The sequence below is a fragment of the Pinus tabuliformis genome, chromosome X (genome assembly GCF_031772625.1).
Source record: "Pinus tabuliformis cultivar Carrire ecotype Pingquan chromosome X, CPIR1, whole genome shotgun sequence".
Taxonomy (NCBI): domain Eukaryota; kingdom Viridiplantae; phylum Streptophyta; class Pinopsida; order Pinales; family Pinaceae; genus Pinus; species Pinus tabuliformis.
The window spans coordinates 1,707,679,800-1,707,701,332 of record NC_142308.1 but is presented as its reverse complement, the minus strand read 5'-3'; positions in this window follow the sequence as shown (position 1 = coordinate 1,707,701,332).

Below are 21,533 nucleotides of genomic sequence, written 5' to 3'. Positions count from 1 at the left end.
TAATCGAATCATCGTTTAGGGTGTTTGATGAACACCACAGATGAAAGGTCATTACATGATTCGACGGATCTTCACTCGGATTTCCATTAAATTTAGGAATATCTGACGGAAGTTTATGCGGAATCGCTGGCCACCAAGGGGCGTAAGCAATTGGATCGTTTGTTAGCCGATTTAGGTCCGGTAACTCTAAAGTCGCCACGAAGGGTAACTGTTGATTCAGGTTAGGCGAAGCATATCCAAGATAAGATGGAATTGCCTGAGCAGTTGGTCTCTGCATACCAGCATAATGCATTTGATGCTGGTAACTTTGGTAAGGTTGGTGAGCATAACCATTGTAGAATGGTTGATTTTGACCATTTTGAATATATGGTTGCCCACTATTTGCAAAGATTTGTTGCTCAGATCCTTGGTATACCTGTTGGAATTGCGGTTGTTGATATTGCACCAACCATGGTTGCGAAGCGATGTGCTGTTGTCCAATACTGACCGTTTGACCAAGATGTGGGGTAATTGTACCCGTTTGGGCCTGTGCCATTCCACTAGTTGACGATTGTGGTTGAATCGCAGGGACAAGGGGTTGTTGCATTACAACCTGAGAAACCTGAGGTTGAAATACGACATGAAACGCTTGTACTTGCGACACCGTCACAATAGCTGGCATAGTTGGTATATTTGACATAGGTAAACATTGTTGCATCGAATACACAACTCTTCGCTGTTGAGGTAGTATTGGCACCCAACCGCTAGATGTAATTCCTACATAACCTGAATTTTGTTGTGAACTCCTGTATGGTTGTCCTCCCGGAGAAGACAATGAAAGGGTATACTGCCCCCCATACGGCTGTAATCCGGTACTTAAAGGAATTGTTTGCCCTTGAGGACCGGACAGCCCAAATTGACACCCTGAAGGATCAATTTTCTGAGACTCAACATAAGAGTTTCCGGATACTATTCTGGATGAACAAACAGGAACGGACCATACTGTCGAAATAGCCCCTGAGTGGGTCCTTTCTAGCGATTGAGAGCTAGTTAGGATAGATTGTATACCGGCGAACATTGTTGGAGTGACGGCAGGAAGTTCTGTCGTCGTTGCGTCAGATGACACAGTCCTAGATGTCGACGGTTGTTCAGACATTTCTAGTCTATCCAAAAGATTGCCTAGCGATTCTACAGGAGCTTCTGATGGCGGTAGACTAATTTCTGATGAAGAAGGATACAGAGTGATCCCGACTCCAAATTGCGATGGAGTACTAGATGGAGGATCCTCCACAATCTCTTCTATAGCAATCAGACCAGGTGGAAGAGGTAGACCATCAGGTCTGTAAAATATTTCTGGTGCCGAAGAAGGTATGGAATCTGCAGCGACAGATGTTTGGGGAATAACACCCTCTGAACCAGTTGTAGATGAAACTGGTTCACTAACACAAGTGTTTACCCTCAAACTAGGATCAGTGCTACTGTCCCTCGGTGGTTGCTGAACTTCTTCTGTAAAGGCAGGGATACCAGAAATGTTTGGAGTAACCGGAACCTCTGAAGGTGTCGGAACACTTGTTCTAACTTTACCAGGAGATTTGGAACCGGTTAAACGAGTTCGCTTTGTCCGTAACAGTTTCGATTCCGGAGACAAAGACGGTTGACTCGTAAGCCTCCGCGAACGACGGGGTTTCAATTGACTTTCTTCCACGATTGCAGATTACTCGATCAACTAAAAATAAAGGGGAAGTATTTTCCGAATTAGATGAATTTTAGGCACTTTGACACAACTTGTTTTTTCAATTTTTAAGAGTCGAGAAAAAACAAAAGATGACTATAGTCGCCTTCGATTTTTAATGAGCCTGAAGTGACAAGTGCTCAGATGGACCTTTTCCATTAAGGAGTCTGAAAAAGAACAAAAGGGACTGCTCTGGAAATCTAGACAGAGGGATTACCAAACCAATGGCAAAACTGCAGAATACTTTTTACAGTACGGCAGTCAATCTTCCCGAATGTTGTGTTCAGTGCATTGCGATCGATAAGGCGGCAGACACGGCTTCCTATGGATAAAGGATTAAGCCTATTGTGGTCTCCCAAAATATACTCGACGGTACGTGGGAGCACAAGTCTGTATTGGCACTTATCGTCTCAAAGTGAAGGAATCACCCAACAAACAGTGAAAACAACAGTTACCAGGGTTTACGATGCCGAAATACGTCTCTAGCCTAGACTTCTAGATGTTGTGCGTTAGGTTCCAAAGAGTTGTTAGATTCATTAAATTTATTTTAAGTTCACCGCGTGATGTAGATGTACAATTCCTAAAATGCAATCTAAGATGACAAACAATCATTTTATCTTCTTTATGCAATGAAAATCCTAGCTACTAAGGAAAAAGAAATGGCGTTCTTTCAGCATAGAGCAAAGAGCACACATTATATGCACTGTCCTAAATCAAACCAACAAACAGTCTAAATGCAAATGCACATGCATGTATTTGTTTTCAGCCTTCTTAATGTGTAAATGATAAAAAGAAAGCTAATGCGCAAATCTAAATTATTTTTCAAAGCGACAATTACTAACAAGTTTCTTTTCAAGACAAAATGAGGACAACGACAACACTTTGCTATTTGGAATTGAAAACTTGCTTTCGACACTAGAAAAAACTACTAATTCAGATCAAATACAAGAGTAACAGGGTAATCGACTATCAAGAACAATCAGATTCTCTTCTATGACTGAAAACGACACTTGCGACACTTTCAAATCAAGAAACGACAGTACAATTACGCTACTTCTTTGTAAAGGAGAACTGAAAATGACTCAAAAAAAAACATAAAAACATTTACAGTTCTTTGCACAATGGAGGCGGAATAATCAGCAAGGAAATGGGTTTCAAACAGAGGTGTACTAACTACAGGCAGCAAAACTCCTGAATAGAGCTGAAAAGAATGAACACAAAAACCAAAATTTAGGAACAAGGCCTTGTCTGATCAGCGCACCTGTAACACAGTGAAACTGAAATGCAACGCACCTGCTACACTCGGGAAGTGCGCTGCATTTGAAGTTCACAGAACAGACAGTGCACTAGACCAGGGACAAGACTTTGATTGGGTTCCGGGTCACAGTTTGCAGTTCAGTTCAGGGATTTTGGCCGAGCAAGTGGTAATCAGTAAATCAATCATAGAGGTAGATCTAAGGAGGTTACTAGAGCTACCACAAGGGCAATTAGAGAGCCTGTAAATCAATTATTTAATTCATAAACAAAACCCGGAGATTGACTGAAGCAGCGTTGATCTACTTTGCACTTGCATAGCAAATGCAGTTCGAATGCTAACTGGCTTGACTTCAGGCTCCGTTTATAAGTTTATAAAGTAAACAAATGTAGATAAACAATCAATCTATTCGCTCCCCAGCGGAGTCGCCATTTTGTTACAGGGAAAAGTGTCTATGTAGAGCTGCTAATCCCACTAAGGCTGGTAGCTACCTTAGAAACAAACAAACTTAAAACTACTTTCGTTTTCCTTTATGAGAGATAGATGAGAGAAGAATAAAGGAGACCAACCTCTGTCTTGCGCTTGGTTCCTTGCTTGATTCCTCTCTCTTCTGATAGTCCTTTGCTACTTGCTTTCTTGTATACCCAGCTTCACAGAGTACCTGTAGAATCAAAGCAGCATAACACTATACGAGAACATAGATCTATTATCATAAGCAATATAGGATCAGATGTATATTAACCATACAAGTGCATAAAACATAAATCATACAAGAGTATGGAGGAAAACTTGAATAGCTTTATTGATAATCAAGAAAGAGCCAAGAGGATTACAACCAATTGTTCTGACCCAGCATCATCCTCTCAGCAAGAAGCCCTTCTTCACCTCATGAAAAATTTAGATCACCCAACACTATGATGTTGCACCAATAAACCAACAGCACTTCCTTACAAGATACAAAATTCCAGCCTCTGGATCTCTGGGATGAGGGATCCATATATAGATGTTTGCAAGGGAGGTGAGTCAGCTTTTGAGATTTGATTAGTGTCTCCCCTCTGATAGTTCTTAATTCCACTTGGAGATTGATGATCTCTTACTCATCCCTGGTCGAATTCAGAGAGGCAAGTGTCACAGGAGAAGTTTCTGGAAGATTCCATGCTTCTCCACCTTGCGGATTGACCCTGCCATTTGTCCCTTCTCGCCCATCGCACCCCATAGAAGGGCTTTTTGAAATGCAACGCACCTACTGTGTGTATTCAGGTGAGATGCAACACACTTTGCCTATGGAGCAAGTGAAATGGTCCAGTTTTGACCAGTTCTGAGTAGTTTTTTCATGGAGAACTTTTGGGAGAAGCTGTAATCGGTTGACCTTGTTCTTTTAGGGGTTGGAACAACACCTTTAGGGACTTAGGAGCCCTTGGTTTATGCAAATTTATGCTTGGGGTTGCAGTGCCCAAAAATATCTATAACACTACAGCCCTTGTTGAGATATTGCATGACCTAGCACGGTCCCTTCAGTCATCAAAAATTCACATTTTTCCGGAATAAGGGACAAGGTCATCTCTATACACTTATCTAAAACTTTTCCTAGGTTAGATAAAGCTTCCTGAAAGTTAGAGCCATAAGGATTAAAGTCATCCATGTATATCTCTACTGCATCATGAACTAATTCAGAAAATATACTCAATACCGCTCTTTGGAAAGTGGCTGGAGTGTTGCACAAACCAAAAGGAAAGACCCGGTATGCAAAAGTACCCCAAGGACAAGTGAAAGTGGTCTTATCTTAGTCTTTTGAGCTGATTTGAATCTGATTGTACCCGCTAAACCCATTTAGGAAAGAGAAAAACTTTTTCCCTTCCAAACTGTCTAACACTTGATCTATGAAAGGCAAAGGAAAATGGTCCTTTTTAGTGGCTTTGTTCAATTCCCGATAGTTGACATAAATTCTCCACTTACCATTTTTCTTTGGCACTAGCACCAAAGGAGAGACCCATTCACTGTCAAAGATGGGATAGATGAATCCTGCATCAAGCAATTTCTGCAGTTCTTCCTTAACAATATCTTTAAGTGCTGGATTCATCCTCCTTTAAGGTTGCCTGACTATCTTGCAATTCTCCTTGATGTATATATGATGAGTACATACTAAAGGGTGCACTCCCTTCATCTCCTTATAACTCCAAGCAAAGGCATCTAGGTGTTTTCTCAGTAGGTTGCACAGTTCCTTCTCCTGGGAAACGGATAGGGATGGATTGATTTTCAAGGTTCTTTCTGGGCCGAACTCTATATTCTTAACACGGAGAGAAGTGGAGTCGACCGCACAGAGATCAGTTGAGGGGTTGTTTTGGGTTTCTCTTACTAGGTCCTCTAATGGCAATACACTAGGAGGTGCATTCTGAATCAGATTTTCAATCATGTCATCCTCATCTTGCTATTTTTCCCCCATGGCAATTTCTAATGTACAAAGTGGTGCAGAATAGACTTCATCCTCATCTTCCTCCTCCAACCAGAGAGGTAGATCATGTTCTAGCAAGGGTTGGGCAGGAGGATATAGGATTAACTACTTGGACATGTGCCCGTTCTTTATGGTCATGTTCCCAGCTTGACAGCTGATGTAGGCATTGGCGGTAGCCAACTAGGGTCTTCCTAGAATGAGAGGATACCCAGTGAGCTTTGCCTTTGGTTGGAGAACTAAGAAATCAGCAAGGTACTCCCAAGAATCAATGGAGACCATCACATCTTCCACAATCCCCTTAGGGGTCATGGTGGAGCAGTCTGCTAGCTGTAGCACGGTCATGGTCTTCCTCAAGGAGCCCTGGAGGTTAAGTTTGAGCATTGTGTCCTTTGTCATCACATTAATGGCATCTCCCAGCTCAATCAAGGTATCTGGGATCATGGTGCCATTGATGTGGACATGAACAACTAGGCTTCTAGGGTCCAGATATTTTGGACAGATTACCTGCCCTAACATTAGGTCGGACAGTTGTCCTATGACATTGATGGTTGGGGCATCTCTCTTGTGCCTCCCTGGATGCCTAAAGCACTTCTCTTCGATCAACCTATTATAGATAGGCACATCTTTTATGTCTTGGAGAAGTGGTATTTTCACACATAAATGTTTCAATTCTCCCAGGAGTTCAGTTTCTTTTGGAGTAGGATGGACTGTCACAAATAGTCTCTCAGGAAAGGGTGGACTTTATTTAAGTTCACTTTCCTATTTATCTTCCTCAACCTCCCTGGGTGGAGGCTGGCTATCTGGGAGAACTTTCCCAGATCGCAAGTTAATTTCCTGAATCTCCACAACATAAGTTGGGCATGATGGTTCCCCACTATACAGTTGCTGAGCCTGTCTGTTGTTCGGGTTCGGATTCGGCTGAGCAAGCATTTGGGGTTTCTTTGGTGGAGCGTGAGGTAACGATTGTGGTTGGGCAGGTGGTGGAGGCAAAAGAGTAGGAAGAGAGTTGTATTGGGGCCTCCACCCCTGATGAGGTGCATTCCACTGAGGTTGTGGTTGAGCACATGATTGAAATGAATGGGTGGTTGGTTGGGCATGATATTGAAATGTGAAGGACCAAGGAGGAGGCGTGGACCAGGAAGGATGAGCAGGGGGGCCCCAAGAAGGTATGGAAGTGACTTGGTTGGGGTTGTAGTATGTCTGGGATGTCCCTGGCATCCCCTGTTGGTATGGTCTAAGTCCTTGCAGCCTTCTTTGGTTTATGTAATAGAAATGTTCAGTGACTCCCTCAGCCCCTTGATATACATCTTTAAGTCCGGGTAAGGAAGGGCACTTATTTGTAGAAAGATTTTTTTCACATACTGAACAAACCTCTATAGAGTTTAATGAGCATTCATTCCTAGGATGCCTCTTAGTGCATCTAGGGCAAAAAATGGTCAAAGCCCTCTCTGCGTCCTCTTGTTTCCTTTTGATATTTAAGATATCCATTTGCATGGCAAGAGTCTACAACATCTCTCTTGAAGTCTTCCAGCATGTTTCCAATTTCTCCTTTAATGGATGAGTTAGAAGAAGAGGTATTGGCTATGGGTTGACTCCCCCTACCTTTCTTTCTGGTTGCTCTAGAATGGTTTCTAAAAGCAGTCTTTATGTCCTCGTAGGATAGTTGGTAGATGTCTCCCCTAGCCAGTAGATGGAGGGTGTCTAAAAGATCTTCCCAAATTCCCCTGAGCAGGACCAGCTTTAGAGACTCAGGGTCAAGTGTACACCCGGCCCATTTGTCACTAAGCTGGAACCTCTCTTCATAGTCTTCCAAGGACTCATCACTTCCTATGGTCATTCGGAAAATTTCTTTAGTATATTTTGACCTACAATAGTCTTGATACTTGTTGTTAAAGGCTTGCTGCATCAGAGCCCAAGTTGTGATGCTATTGCCAGGTAATCCCATGAACTAGCACAGTGTTGCATCCTTGAAAGTAGAAGGGAACAATTTCAACTTTTGTTCATCTTCTGCATAGTCATAGGTTCGACAGATAACAGGAAACTCGAGCAAAAAGATGTTAGGATCTTCTGTAGTCAGACCATGGAAATGAGGTAGGGCGGAAGGGCTTATATTCTTCATTTTGGTGTCCCCATTGATCTCTCGAATGGGAAAGGTACCCTTTATTCTCTCTCCATTCCCCCTAGCATTTATGTTTTCAGCCATTGGCTCCAAAGGAATGTTTTCTTCTTCTTCCTCCTCTATAGGTTCTTCAAATATGTCTTGTTGTTCACCTAAGGGTTCTTCTTGATCACAGCCGCCAAAGAAGAGAGAAGGCTGGTTGTGTGAAGCAGTGGGGGTGTTGGGCAAAATTTTTCCTGAGTTATCTCTATTCCTATGAGGCATGAAAGGAAATATTTTTTGGTTGGTTTTTGTTTCTTTTTCCCCACACTAATAGTACCTGCAGAAATTGAAATTGATTGAACAAAACAAATTGCAACTAGCTGAAATGAACTTGCTGAATAGAAATTTGCATAATTGAAGAGGAAAGCAAGGAAATGCAAAACTGAAGGAAAAGGAATGACTAGTCTACTTTTGCTGAAATAAACTATTAGCAGAATGTTGCAATAGAAAATAGAAGTAATAATCACAGAATACCCTGGCGTTTCTCTGACAACGACGCCAAAAAGTGGTGAGCACCAGTATTGCAGCAATAATGCTGCAACTCCTGGGCTACCTACTTTACTCTTATCAACCCGGTAGTTCGTAACAAACTTGGAAGCGTCAGTGTTGTATGCACAAGTACTAGTTCTTACTGCAGGTTGTCACTTGGTCAGCCAGCGCAAGATCACTAGGAGCTCAAGCCAACTTCTATGGATTCCAGAAGAAGCTCTATATGTGATGAAAGGAGAGAAATATTACTCTACAAATGCTAATCTAACTGCAGAAAGGAGAAACACTAAAATGTAAAACACACATAGTAATCCATAATTAACCAACTAATTCTACTTTTACAGAAAACACTATAAAAACCATGAAAGGAATGTCATTACCTACTCAATGAAGTAAACAACATCTAACTATGTTATTTCTGGAAGTAAATAAGCAAAAAACATATTTTTGGATTTTCATGTATTTTTATGTGAATTTGACATGCATGTAATTTATTGTGTGTGAATGTGGCAGCAAATAGGTGGCGTTGGAGGGTGGTTTTGGGACTTGAGAGGATGTAGGATGGTTTGGATGGGTCCTAGAAGGTCTCAGGTGGCCTTCTGGAGGCTTTTCCCACACTCGGTCTTCAAAAGAAAGCCTACAGGAAAATCTACAGGAGGACACAAGAAATCTACAGGATGAAAACAGGGAACTACAGGAGGAGGCCGAGAGAAGTTTTCACTGTTTTGAAGGTGTGAGAGTGGATGGAAAAAGTGGATGAAGGTTGGAATGAGGTATTAGGGCACATAGGGTCCACCAAGAATCACCAGGAGAGAGGAAGATGATTGGGTTTGCTCGAGGAGAGAGGAAGAAGTTCTATGGAAAATGCAGGGAACTAAGGCAAAATTGAGGTGAGGTTTGAGCGACCTGTAGGGCATGGATCAGATGGAGGATGTGATGGCTGATAAACTGGCCTACTGCTAGAAGAGATCTACTGCAAAGGAACTAACAGTGAACCATTAAGATCAAGCAAGCAATGAAATGAGTGCATCTTAAAAAACAGAGTTTTGCATCAAACTAGTCTAAACTATGATCTATGAAAGGAAATGCTGAGAAATGATGCAAGAAAGGAAAGCATGAAAGAAAACTATTGCAAATCAAAAAGTGAGCATGATGAAGAAGATCTAAAGTAAAGCAGAACTAGGCTATCAACCTACTAAAAGGCTGCAAACACTAGAAGTCCTATGAATGAGGAAAATCTGTGTTTTTGGGGCAGCAAGAAGGTCTTTGCTTCAAATCATGGTCCCAAAGGGAGGAAGAAAGGCCAAGGCACTGTTGTTAGCCTTTTGAATATTTTCTTTATCACTGCTTAACCTGTTATAGAAAACACAAATGGGAGCAAACTACTGAATCATCAAAAGCAACCTATTCTTAACCATAAAAGAAATACATCTAACAGCAACCTAATCTACAAACTGAAATAAAACATACAAATACAAGTAAAGAGGAGCTTGGCTGCTTAGATTGGGCCCTAACCCAAGAGCTTCAGCCCTTTGAGGTAACTCAGTGCTAGCTCAAAAATGATTCCATCCTTATTATCAAAACAATAACAAGATTACATGAAACTGTCAAAATAATAAGCTCGAAGTTGGAACAGAGTTTACATAAGCAAAAATACAACAAAAATCCAACCATAGTGAGGCCCTAGGCCTCTCTACTTATACAAATGAAGCTACCAACAGCTTCCTTAAAATCATAGAGGCTTGGCTCCCAAAACTCGAGATAATCATTAGTCATCCTCCACTTGCTCAACTGCCTTCTAGTGCATGGTTCAGCTACTTGTACTCCGAGCTGGATGAAGGGGAATTTGAAGTGAGGAGTAATAAATTAGGGGGATTCCCTCCTATAAGTCCTCTCCTTTGTCCACTTCGAATTATTTCTGCCATTTGTCCACTGGATCCTTGACTTTGACCTCGAAATTCATCAATAATCCGCATTAAACACATATTAGACCATATGGCATCATAACTAACTCAACTCACTCTATAAACATGAATATAATCAGAAAATCATACAATAAGCTAAGAGAATGGTTGATTTGACTAGGTTAGGAGGTAAAATGAGCCCATATAATTACCCATTTATGAGGCTCATCAGATGCAAAGTCTTATTGTGCCTATCTTAAAAAATGGGGACAAAAGTGTTCCCTCTATCTACAGAACCATTATGATTAGCCACATCCTAGCCAAGCTATATGGGCTCATTTTGGAAAAAAATCTTAGCCTTTTGCTTAAAAGCTAGCCAGGGTAAAAGAACTAAAGTGCAACCCAGTTTTAGGAGACATCACTCAACTATCTGTCACCTTGTCACTCTCAGGATCATTACAGAGGAATGTCGCAATAGTAAAGTCGATCTCTTCTGTTGTTTTGTGGACTTTAGAAATGATTTCGAAACTGTTCTCGAGATAAGCTTTGGGAGAGACTTGAAGAGATCATGTTTCCTCCTGAACTGAGGGTTGTTGTGATCCACCTCTATGAGACTGTTATTGTCAAGCTTAAGTCCAACGAAGGGTGGTCTAAAGACATTAAATGAAATATCGGAGTTAAGCTTGCTGATGTAATCATTACTCTTCTCCTTTATGCTGATTATATCATTTTTCTTGCAAAAAGCCATGATGACCTAGACAAGCAACTTAAGACTCTTCATGTCTATTGCTCCAAGATGGGTATGACAGTTAAAACCGACAAGACTAAAGTTATGATCATTACATCCAAAAAGATCACCCATGGTAGTTTTGTTTATAATAACGACTGATTAGAGCAGGTTTCTTCTTATAAATATTTGGGTATTGACTTTCCTCATCAGCTCAACTGGAATTATAACATTGGGAAAAGGATTATTGGAGGCTAGATAGCTTATTATGATTTTGAAAACAATTGTAAGTTGGTTGATATTTGCATTTGGAGTAAAAAGAAGTTCCTCTTTTAGACTCTCATCACCCTTATTGTCTTATACGGATGTGAAGTTTGGGGTTGCAGTATATCCAGAGCCTTGGAGAAATATTGAGATGATTAAAAAGAAATTCATAACCTACAACCTAAAGATCAAGGGAAATACTCCCTATCTTATCCTCTTGATCAAAGATGGTTTGTTCCCCATTGAAAGTACAACTATGTTTAGATATTTGATGTATAAGAAGAAGCTTTACAACATGGAATTTAAGAGGCTCCCAAAAATTGCTCCTAGCTTTAGTCAAAACCCCCACCTTTGCCTCAAGCACGAGTGGCATAAAGATGCTCAGTCTTGGCTCAACCATTAAAGAATTAAGGAGGATCTCATTATGGGAAGCAAAGATAATGTCAAAGATACTATTACTTCTAATTTTAAGGACAAGTTGTGGGAGGATAAAGAGTTGGAGGGTAAAAGGAAGCTAGGATATTATAAGGAGGTGATCATTCCCAAAGATAAGGAGTTGGAGGGTAAAATGAAGCTAGGATACTATAAGGAGGTGATCAACCCCACCCTTGATAACCAAAATTATCTCTCTGTGTTGCCCAACACTAAGAAAAATGAACATTGCTATGATAAAAAATAATTCCCATGAGCTTCGAAGTGAAACTTGGTAGTGGCCTACTCCCAAGACTCTTTGGAAAGATAAAATCTACCATATTTGTGGTACTAAGAAGGTGGAAGATGAAAAATACTTTATTTTAGACTATCTGACTTTTTACTCACATCTTCTCAAAATTCCCTAACATCTACCACACTTCCAATCTTCTTGACTTATTAAGCCAACCCAACTATAGCGAGCTTGGAGCACTTCTTTCTTACTCACATCCACTCTCAATTCCCTAACATCTACCACACTTTGAATCTTCTTGACTTATTAAGCCAACCCAACTATAGCGATCGTGGAGCGCTTCTTTCCCTTCTATTTGATCATAGAAACAAGATTTTGAAAAATCACACTTAGATTCTTTCTCTTCTTGAGGTGTGATAGGCCACATGGACAAGTAGGCGTGTGTTTGGAAGATCAGAGCATGGGATTTGAGCTGGTGGATGGGGGTGAGCAGAAACGAAAAGAATAGGAGTGGAGAGAAGGTTATCAAGGGCGGGTTGTGGATGTGGATAACATATTTCTGAGTGTTTAGGAAAGGGCGGGTTGTGGATGCTGGATAACATATTTCTGAGTGTTTACGAGAGGGCGAAATAAAAAGTTTATTTCATATTAGAATTTAAAAGGCATGATTTTGATTCATTATATTAGTAAGGAAATTGTAAATATTTGAAAAAATTATTTACCAGAAGGCAAAATAAACAAATAAAAATCCGTTGAAGCAATGCAGAGAAAACACAAAAGAAAAAAATAGTTCAAATGAAAGAAATTTTTCGAAACTTAAAAAATTATGAACATAGCTTTTATTATGTGAAAAAAATTGCGGTTTGACACATAATTAACAACACACAATTTTGCTTTCAAGCAAAATCAAAACATTGAGAAAATAATTTAGAAAACAGAGGGGAAATAACATTTAAAAGTAATTTTTTCCTCTTTGCGGCAAGGGCGAGAGATGACATGAGTCTTCCTTGAAAAAGAAAAAATAATTCAAACTAAAAAAATTTATTGAAAACCAAAACATTTGTTTCCTGACAGGAAAAAAACTCCTCTTTTTTCCTAGAGAGACAAAAAAATATGGCGTTCAAAAGGCAAAGAATTTAATGACAGGGTTTACAAAAGAATTTACGAGTTGGAAATAGATATTCAAAAAATAAGAAAAAAAACTTGGCAAGATAAAATTAGTTCCATTGCTTGAAAAATTCCCGTAAGTTAAAAAATTAAGCGTGTCAGAGGAGTAGAAGAATTTCCCTTTCGGAATGAAAACAGTAATAAAAAGATTTATAACCGCAAAAGACATTTATTTTAGAGCGAAAGCCTTTATTTTGGGGAACAAAAACTAGCGATATTTTTTTCCCTAGGCTAGAGAAAAAAAATGCAGGAATAAAGACGTATAAATTTTTTTAGTGGTTGGAAATAGATATTAAAATAAATAAATAAAAATTTGTAAAAAAATTTAGCTTGATTCCCTCAAGAAATTGTCGTTAGTGAAAAAATTCAAGAGCAATTTTTCCGAACTTCGAAAAATTTTGAACCTAGCTTTCATTTTGCAAAAATAAAATTGGACACGTGAATAAAACACAATTTTTTGCGTTCGAGGAAAATCAAAACTTTCAGAAAATAATTTCGTGGGGCGAGAAAACAAACCCAGGAAATAGCATTTCAAAGTAAATTTTTCTCTTCGCAGCAAGGGCGAGAGATGGCATGAGTGTTCCTTACAAAAAAACAAAAATAAGCGTGCATAACGATAAAATTTAAGAGTTGTCATAAAGTTCTGTTTAAAATTATAAAGGTCTTAAACCCAATAAACCCTGCGTATCTGGAAACAAGAAACCCTAAGCATGTAAACGCTGCACACCAACAAAACCTAAGGATGGAAACCCTACCCCTAAGAAGGAGCGTTCATGTGGAGAAACGTCAAGGACAAAACCCCAGCCAGCCCCAGCCAGTAAACCCTTGGCGAGAGACGACGGGGAGGAAATTGAAAAACCGAACTCATGAGCTACAAACCCAAGCGGTCTGAGCTCTTCAAAGTAGCCAACGCAAGCGTAAAAAAACCTGGTAGGCGGCAGCCTCTATGGAAACAGTCTAGTCCTATCGAGATTCGTGTCGAGAAATGTGGCCACTGGAAAGGATCCACGTCGAAAAAGCCATAAAAAAATAGGGCTCGTGCGACGCTTTTACCTGGTTAGTGGACTAAAAAAATAGGGCTCGTGCGACGCTTTTACCTGGTTCGTGTCCACTAGGAGCCGCGCTAGAACAATGGCCGCAGGAGGCAAAATCATGGTGGTGTCTAGCGTGGGGTGAAAATACCATGGTCGTCTCGTGTGAAGGCAGTCCCTCGGGTCGACGAAGCTCAACGACAGCGCCGGGATTCATGTAGGGAGACGCGGTCCCTCTGGTGGACGAGTTGCTTTATTCGCTCGGGCAAACATTGCAAATGGCGGAAGGCGGTGGGGAGGTCAACCAACACAGGGGAGTGGAGATCGTCGAATGGGAGGGAGGACAGGTGGACGGTGGATGTGCAGGAAGGGATAGGTGGAGGGATGGACGGGAGTACGGCGGGGCACGTTGCTGTCCAGAAACTTCAAAATAAATAATACTTAAAATATGTTTTTTAGAAAACGATTGAAAATATTTACTGTTTTTTTATTTATGTTAATTTATTTATATGCATGTGCTATGTAATGTATCATGTGGGTCGAATTGGCCAACCTAACAAAAAAATATATATGTATAATTTTTTCAAATATTTAAAATTTGTTAACTAATATTTCACAACTAATATTTCTCGATAAACTGTAGAAATTTTTAAATATATGTACAATTTATTAAAAAAAATATATGAACAAAATATTTAATGTCCTTGCTTAATTATTTACAAAATATGAAATATTTCGAGATATTTCCAAATTTGATATCTTTTATTTGGATGATGGGCAACTAGGTTTCTTGTCCCTCGAGCTTTTTCTTACACGTCCTTACAACGATTTGCGTCCTTGCAACGATTTGCGGACCAAAAACCCAAACCATATGCGATAAGAACAGACTATAAAATTTAGCATTGAAATTGAAATTTATTTGAACATCAAAATTAATTTAAATTGATTATTCAGGATACGCGCAAGTTCAAAAAGGTAAAAAAATGTCTACGGTGATACTGTGTTAATCTCTAAAAAATAGTATTATTTTTATTATTATCCATATATTATTAAAAATTTAATAAAATTTAAAATTAATATTAAAATTTATTAATTTAATTAATAGTTATAATATTAGTAATGTTTTTGTTTTTGTTTTATATATATAAAATATGAAAAAAAATTGTTGTTAGTTTCTTATTATGAAATGGTTAATATATATTTTAAGGTTAATAAAATTTAATATATTACTAATACCTTAACCACCATCATCAATCTATTTTGTATTTAATATTTTTTCTTTTTATTCTATAAAATAATATATTAAACTTTTTAATATTAATATTAAAGTATATTAAACTTTTTAATATTAATATTAAAGTTAAGTTTAATTTTAATAAATTCAATAATAAGGGCAATATTCTTATTAAATTTTAATAAAGTTAATTTAATATTTAAGTTTAATAATTTTAATTTTAAGATTAACCTAAATATTAATAAATATAATAATTTTAATTTTAATATCATGGTTGAGGTTAACATTAATAAGTTCATATTACTCTAAATGTTTAGTAATTAATATTAAACATTACTAATTTTATTAATAATTGTTAATTATTTGACATTATTATAATTTAACATTAATAATCAAATATAATCTATAACATTAGTGAAATATGTTGTTTAAAGTTTAAATATAATTTATGTTTAATAATTTTATATTATAAAAAAATATATCAAACTTATTAATAGGTTTAATAATAAGTTAATATTAATATTAAAGATAAGTTTGATTTTAATAAGTCAATATTAATATTAAAGATAAGTTCGATTTTAATAAGTTTAATAATAAGCTTAATGTTGTTATTAAAGTTTAATAAGGTTAACTATGCTCAATTATGAAAAAACATGTTTGTTTTAGGGTTTATAATATTTATTTTAGCGTTTATATACCTTGTATTTATAATATTAATGTCTTGGGTTTTTAGTATTTATCCCCTTGGGTTTGTTAGTCCCTTGTGTTTATAATATCAATCCCTTCAGTTTATTAATCTTTAGGTTTATAATATTATTCATAGGGTTTATAATAATAATCCTAGGGTTTAATATAAATCCCTTGGGTTTATAATCATGGTCACCTATCGTCCAACGTCACATTGTGGCAAAGATTGTCTCAATATGAAAATCAACCATGGTCAACCACTGTCAGCCATCATCAACCATGGTCAATCACTATCAACCATGGTACAATGTCACATTATGACAAAGATTGCCTCAATATGAAAATTAACCATGGTAACACATTTATTGTGACAAAGATTGTCTCAATATGAAAATCAAACATGGTCCAACTTCACATTGTGACAAAGATTGTCTCGATGTGAAAATTAACCATGGTCAATTGTGGTCAATCATGTTTAGCCAATGTCCAATGTCACATTGTGACAAAGGTTGTCTTAATATGAAAATAAATCATGATCAACCATGGTCCAATGTCGCATTGTAACAAATATTTTCTCAATGTGAAAATCAACCATGGTCAACCATGTTTTTTAAGGGTTTATAATATTTATTTTAGGGTTTATATACATTGGGTTTATAATAGTAATCCATTGGGTTTATAATCCCTTGGGGTTTTAGTATTAATCCATTGGGTTTATTATTCCCTTGGCTTTATAGCATCGATCCCTTGGGTTTATTAATCTAAGATTTCAAATTCCTAGGGTTTAATATTATTCATAGGATTTATAATATTAATCTTACAGTTTAATATGAGAATAATTTTAACTTATTTGGAGTGGTAAGAGTAAATATGAGAACTATAACCCTTAATATTATTAAACCCAAGGTTTATAATATTAATCCCTTGCATTTAATATTTTTCCCTTGGGATTATAATGCCTTGGGCTTTTAGTATTTATCCCCTTGTTTTTGTTAGTCCCTTGTGTTTATAATATCAATCCCTTCAGTTTATTAATCTTTAGGTTTATAATATTATTCATAGGGTTTATAATAATAATCCTAGGGTTTATATAGATCCCTTGGGTTTATAATCATGGTCACCTATCGTCCAATGTCACATTGTGGCAAAGATTGTCTCAATATGAAAATCAACCATGGTCAACCGCTGTTAGCCATCATCAACCATGGTCAATCATTATCAACCATGGTACAATGTCACATTATGACAAAGATTGCCTCAATATGAAAATTAACCATGGTAACACATTTATTGTGACAAAGATTGTCTCAATATGAAAATCAAACATGGTCAACCATGGTCCAACTTCGCATTGTGACAAAGATTGTATCGATATGAAATTTAACCATGGTCAATCATGGTTAGCCAATTCCAATGCCGCATTATGACAAAGATTGTCTCAATATGAAAATCAACCATGGTCCAACGTCACATTGTGATTAAGATTTTCTCAATATGAAAATCAACCATAGTCAACCATGGTCAACCATGTTTTTTTAGGGTTTATAATATTTATTTTAGGGTTTATATACCTTGGGTTTATAATATTAATCCCTTAGGGATTTAGTATTAATCCATTTGGTTTATTATTCCCTCGGGTTTCATTAGGGGAATTTTGAGGTCTAAAATGGGCCTCCTAGGAAAAATGTACAACTAAAATAAACTTTATAAAAACCAATAGGATTCAAGATGATGATGTCAACCATGGGGGATGATTCGCCATTTTTGGAGTAAAAAGTAAAAAGATTAAAAAATAATAAAATAATAAAACCTTTCAACTCTTATTTTCAACTTATCTCCCTAATGTTACTTAAATTTCAAGCGGGAGTACTCCTGGGATGCAAAATTTAGTTCCTCATCTAAGGAGTACCCATGTTGCATACTTTCAATGGACGCTGCTACACAAAAAATGTGAAATACATGAAAAAATGTTATTGCAATCACGTTTTTCATGCATTTCTCATTTTTTGTGCAGCAGGGTCCATCGAAAGTATGCAACATGGATACTCCTTGGATGAGGAATAAAATTTTGCATCCAACGAGTGTTGTCACTCGACATTTGAGTAAACCCCTAGGGAGATAAGTTGAAAATATGAGTTGAAAAATAGTTTTCTCTTTTTTCCTATAAAATTTGATGATGTAATCTAATCTTATTTTATTATTTCCACTATTGTTTTATAATTTCCTTAGGAGGCCCATTTTAGACCCCAAAAGTCCCTTAATGATAGCATTGATCCCTTGGGTTTATCAATTTAAGGTTTCAAATTCCTAGGGTTTAATATTATGCATAGGGTTTATAATATTAATCCTATAGTTTAATATGAGAATAATTTTAACATACATTTGGAGTGGTAAGAGTAAATATAAGAACTATAACCCTAAATATTATTAAACCCAAGGTTTATAATATTAATCCCTTGGGTTTAATATTGTTCCCTTGGGGTTATAATGCCTTGGGTTTTTACTATTTATCCCCTTGGGTTTCTTAGTCCCTTGTGTTTATAATATCAATCCCTTTAGTTTACTAATATAAGGGTTCATATTCCTAGGGTATATTATTATTCATAGGGTTTATAATATTAATCCTATAGTTTAATATAAATCCCTTGAGTTTATAATCATGGTCAACCATGGTGCAACGTCACATTGTGACAAAGGTTGGCTCAATATGAAAATCAATCATCGTCAACCATTGTCAACCATCTTCAACTATGGTCAATCATCGTCCAATGTCACATTGTGACAAAGATTGTCTCGATACAAAAATCAAACATGGTCAACCATGGTCCAACATTGCATTATGATAAAGATTGTCTCAATATGAAAATTAATTATGGTCAAACACGGTCAACTATGGTTTAACATCACATTGTGACAAAGATTGCCTCAATATGAAAATCAACCATGATTAACCATGGTCAACCTTGTTTATTTTACCGTTTATAATATTTATCAAAGGATTTATATACCTTGGTTTATGATATTTATCTTAGGGTTTGTTGTAGGATTGTCTCAATATGAAAATCAATCATGGTCAATGATGGTAAATGAGGGTCAACCACGGTCAACAATGGTCAAATAGGGACAATCATGGTTAATTATGGTCAATCATGGTTAACCATGGTCAACAATGGTTCAATGTAACATTGTGACAAAGATTATCTCAATATGAAAATCAACCATGGTCCAATGTCACATTGTGACAAAGATTGTCTCAATATGAAAGTCAACCATGATCAATCTTGGTCACATGTGACAAAGATTATGTGAATATGAATATCAACCATGGTCAATCATGTTTACTTTAGGGTTTATAATATTTAATCCCTTGGGTTTAATATTTTTCCTTTGGGTTTAATATTATTCCCTTGGGGTTTATAATGCCTTGAAGTTTTAGTATTAAACTGTAGAGATTATTAGTACCTTGGGTTTATAATATCAATCCCTTGGGTTTATAAATCTAAGGGTTCATGGTCCAACATCACATTGTGGCCAATATTATCTCAATATGAAAATCAACCATCGTCAACCATAGTCAACCATGGTCCCACGTTGCATTGTGACAAACATTGTCTCAATATGAAAGTCAATCATTGACAACCATTGTCAATCATGGTAAACCATGGTCAATAACGATGGTCACATTGTGACAAATATTGTCTCATGGTCAATAACGGTGGTCACATTGTGACAAAGATTGTGTCATGGTCCAACGTCACATTTTGAGAACCATGGTCATCCATGGTCAACCATGGTCAACGATGATCCAATGTCACATTGTGAGAAATATTGTTTCAATATGAAAATCAACCATGGTCAATCGTGGTCAACCATGGTCAACCATAGCCAAACGTTGCGTTGTGACAAAGATTCTCTCAATATGAAAATAAATCATGGTCAACTATGGTTTATTGATCCCTTGGGTTTATTAATTGCATTATGACAGGATTGTTTCTATACGAAAATCTACCATGCTCAACGATAGTAAAACATGTTTATTTTAGGGTTTATATACCTTGTATTTATAATATTAATGCCTTGGGTTTATTATTCTTCGCTTGGGTTTATAATCCCTTGGGGTTTTAGTATTAACCCCTTGAGATTATTATTCCCTTGGGTTTATTCATATTTAGGTTTATAATATTATTCATATGGTTTATAATAATAATCCTAGGGTTTAATATAGATCCCTTGGGTTTATAATCATGGTCAACCATGGTCCAACGTCACATTATGACAAATATTGTCTCAATATGAAAATCAACCATCGTCAACCATGGACAATCATTGTCAACCATGTACAATGCCACATTGTGACAAAGATTGTCTAAATATGAAAATCAACAATGGTCAACCATGGTACCACATTTATTGTCACAAAGACTGTCTCAATATGAAAATCAAACATAGTCAACCATGGTCTAACGTCGAATTGTGACAAATATTGTCTCAATAAATTATAATTATTATTAATTAATTTCTAATCATTAATAATTATTATTATTATATATATATATATATATAGATATAGATATATTGTTTATTTATTGGTTAATTAATATGGCAAAATAATAATAATAATAATTATTATTATTATTATTTATAAACATTGTGTCTGAATTTCTTTTATCACTTAGTTGAATTTTAATTTCCTATCTGTGATCTCTCTTCCTTTCGTTAGTGGTTCGCATATATACATATTTGCGACCTCGCATAGGGTTCGCGTCCATACATACGTCTATATGTAGTTCACATCCATACATACGTCAGTGCCTGTGGTACAAATCTGTGGTTCGATTTCTATATCCATACATACGTTAGTGCTTACAACAGTCTTGCTCTATGGTGGATACCTCAGATTTGTGGTTCGCATATATACATATTTTTGACCTCACATAGGGTTCGCGTCTTCCAGCTACCATTTGATTTCATTGTTTTCTATAATTAATGAGATTCATTATCTTACAAGTGATTCACGTCGTCTACTTGAGGAATATAGACCAGTGTTCTGGTTGATCTCATTGTTGTCATCACTATCAGACCTCTCGGACTTGAACCCATGACCCTCTACTCAGCAGGCAATTCTCCAGAGGGGCTGCTGGGAAGTTTTTGAGATAGAAACACCGAGGTGGACTCCCGGGTCTCTGATTTTGCAAGAGCTGTTATATTATTTGTTGTTGATGTAAATAGTATTCTGCATCAATAGTATTTTGCGTCGAGCCCGACAAATTCATGGTGGCTCTCTTGTTCTACTCTACCAGCGTAATGATTCGAACGCTCGATATTGACATTGACTAGACTACAAGATATAACAAAAAGGTAAAAAATAAAAAAATCCATTTCACCATTTCACCTTCCATCAGAAGAGTGAAATCCAGCCAAGCAACACATAAACAAGTTCTGCAATAGACCTAGGGTTTCTACAGAATTTTGGAAAGTGCAAAATTTGAACAGACCCGAGCTTTTATAGTAGAAACAACTCCTGTAGCAGGTATGAATTTCATAAATTAAACGCAAGACTTGTAGCTGAATTTGATGGGCCATGATAAGATCTACTGCAATGGATCAAAGAGGACTAAGGCTCACATACAACTTTTGAGGCCTTGTATCTTTTTGTGGCAATTTCTTCTGTTGTCTCTCCAAAAAACATTCCATCCAATTAAATCTGCATTACAAACACCACTACAGACAACTCTAGTAGGTGCATATGTTCCCACTTACTCTCCTCTTGTTAACCTTTGCTTATTT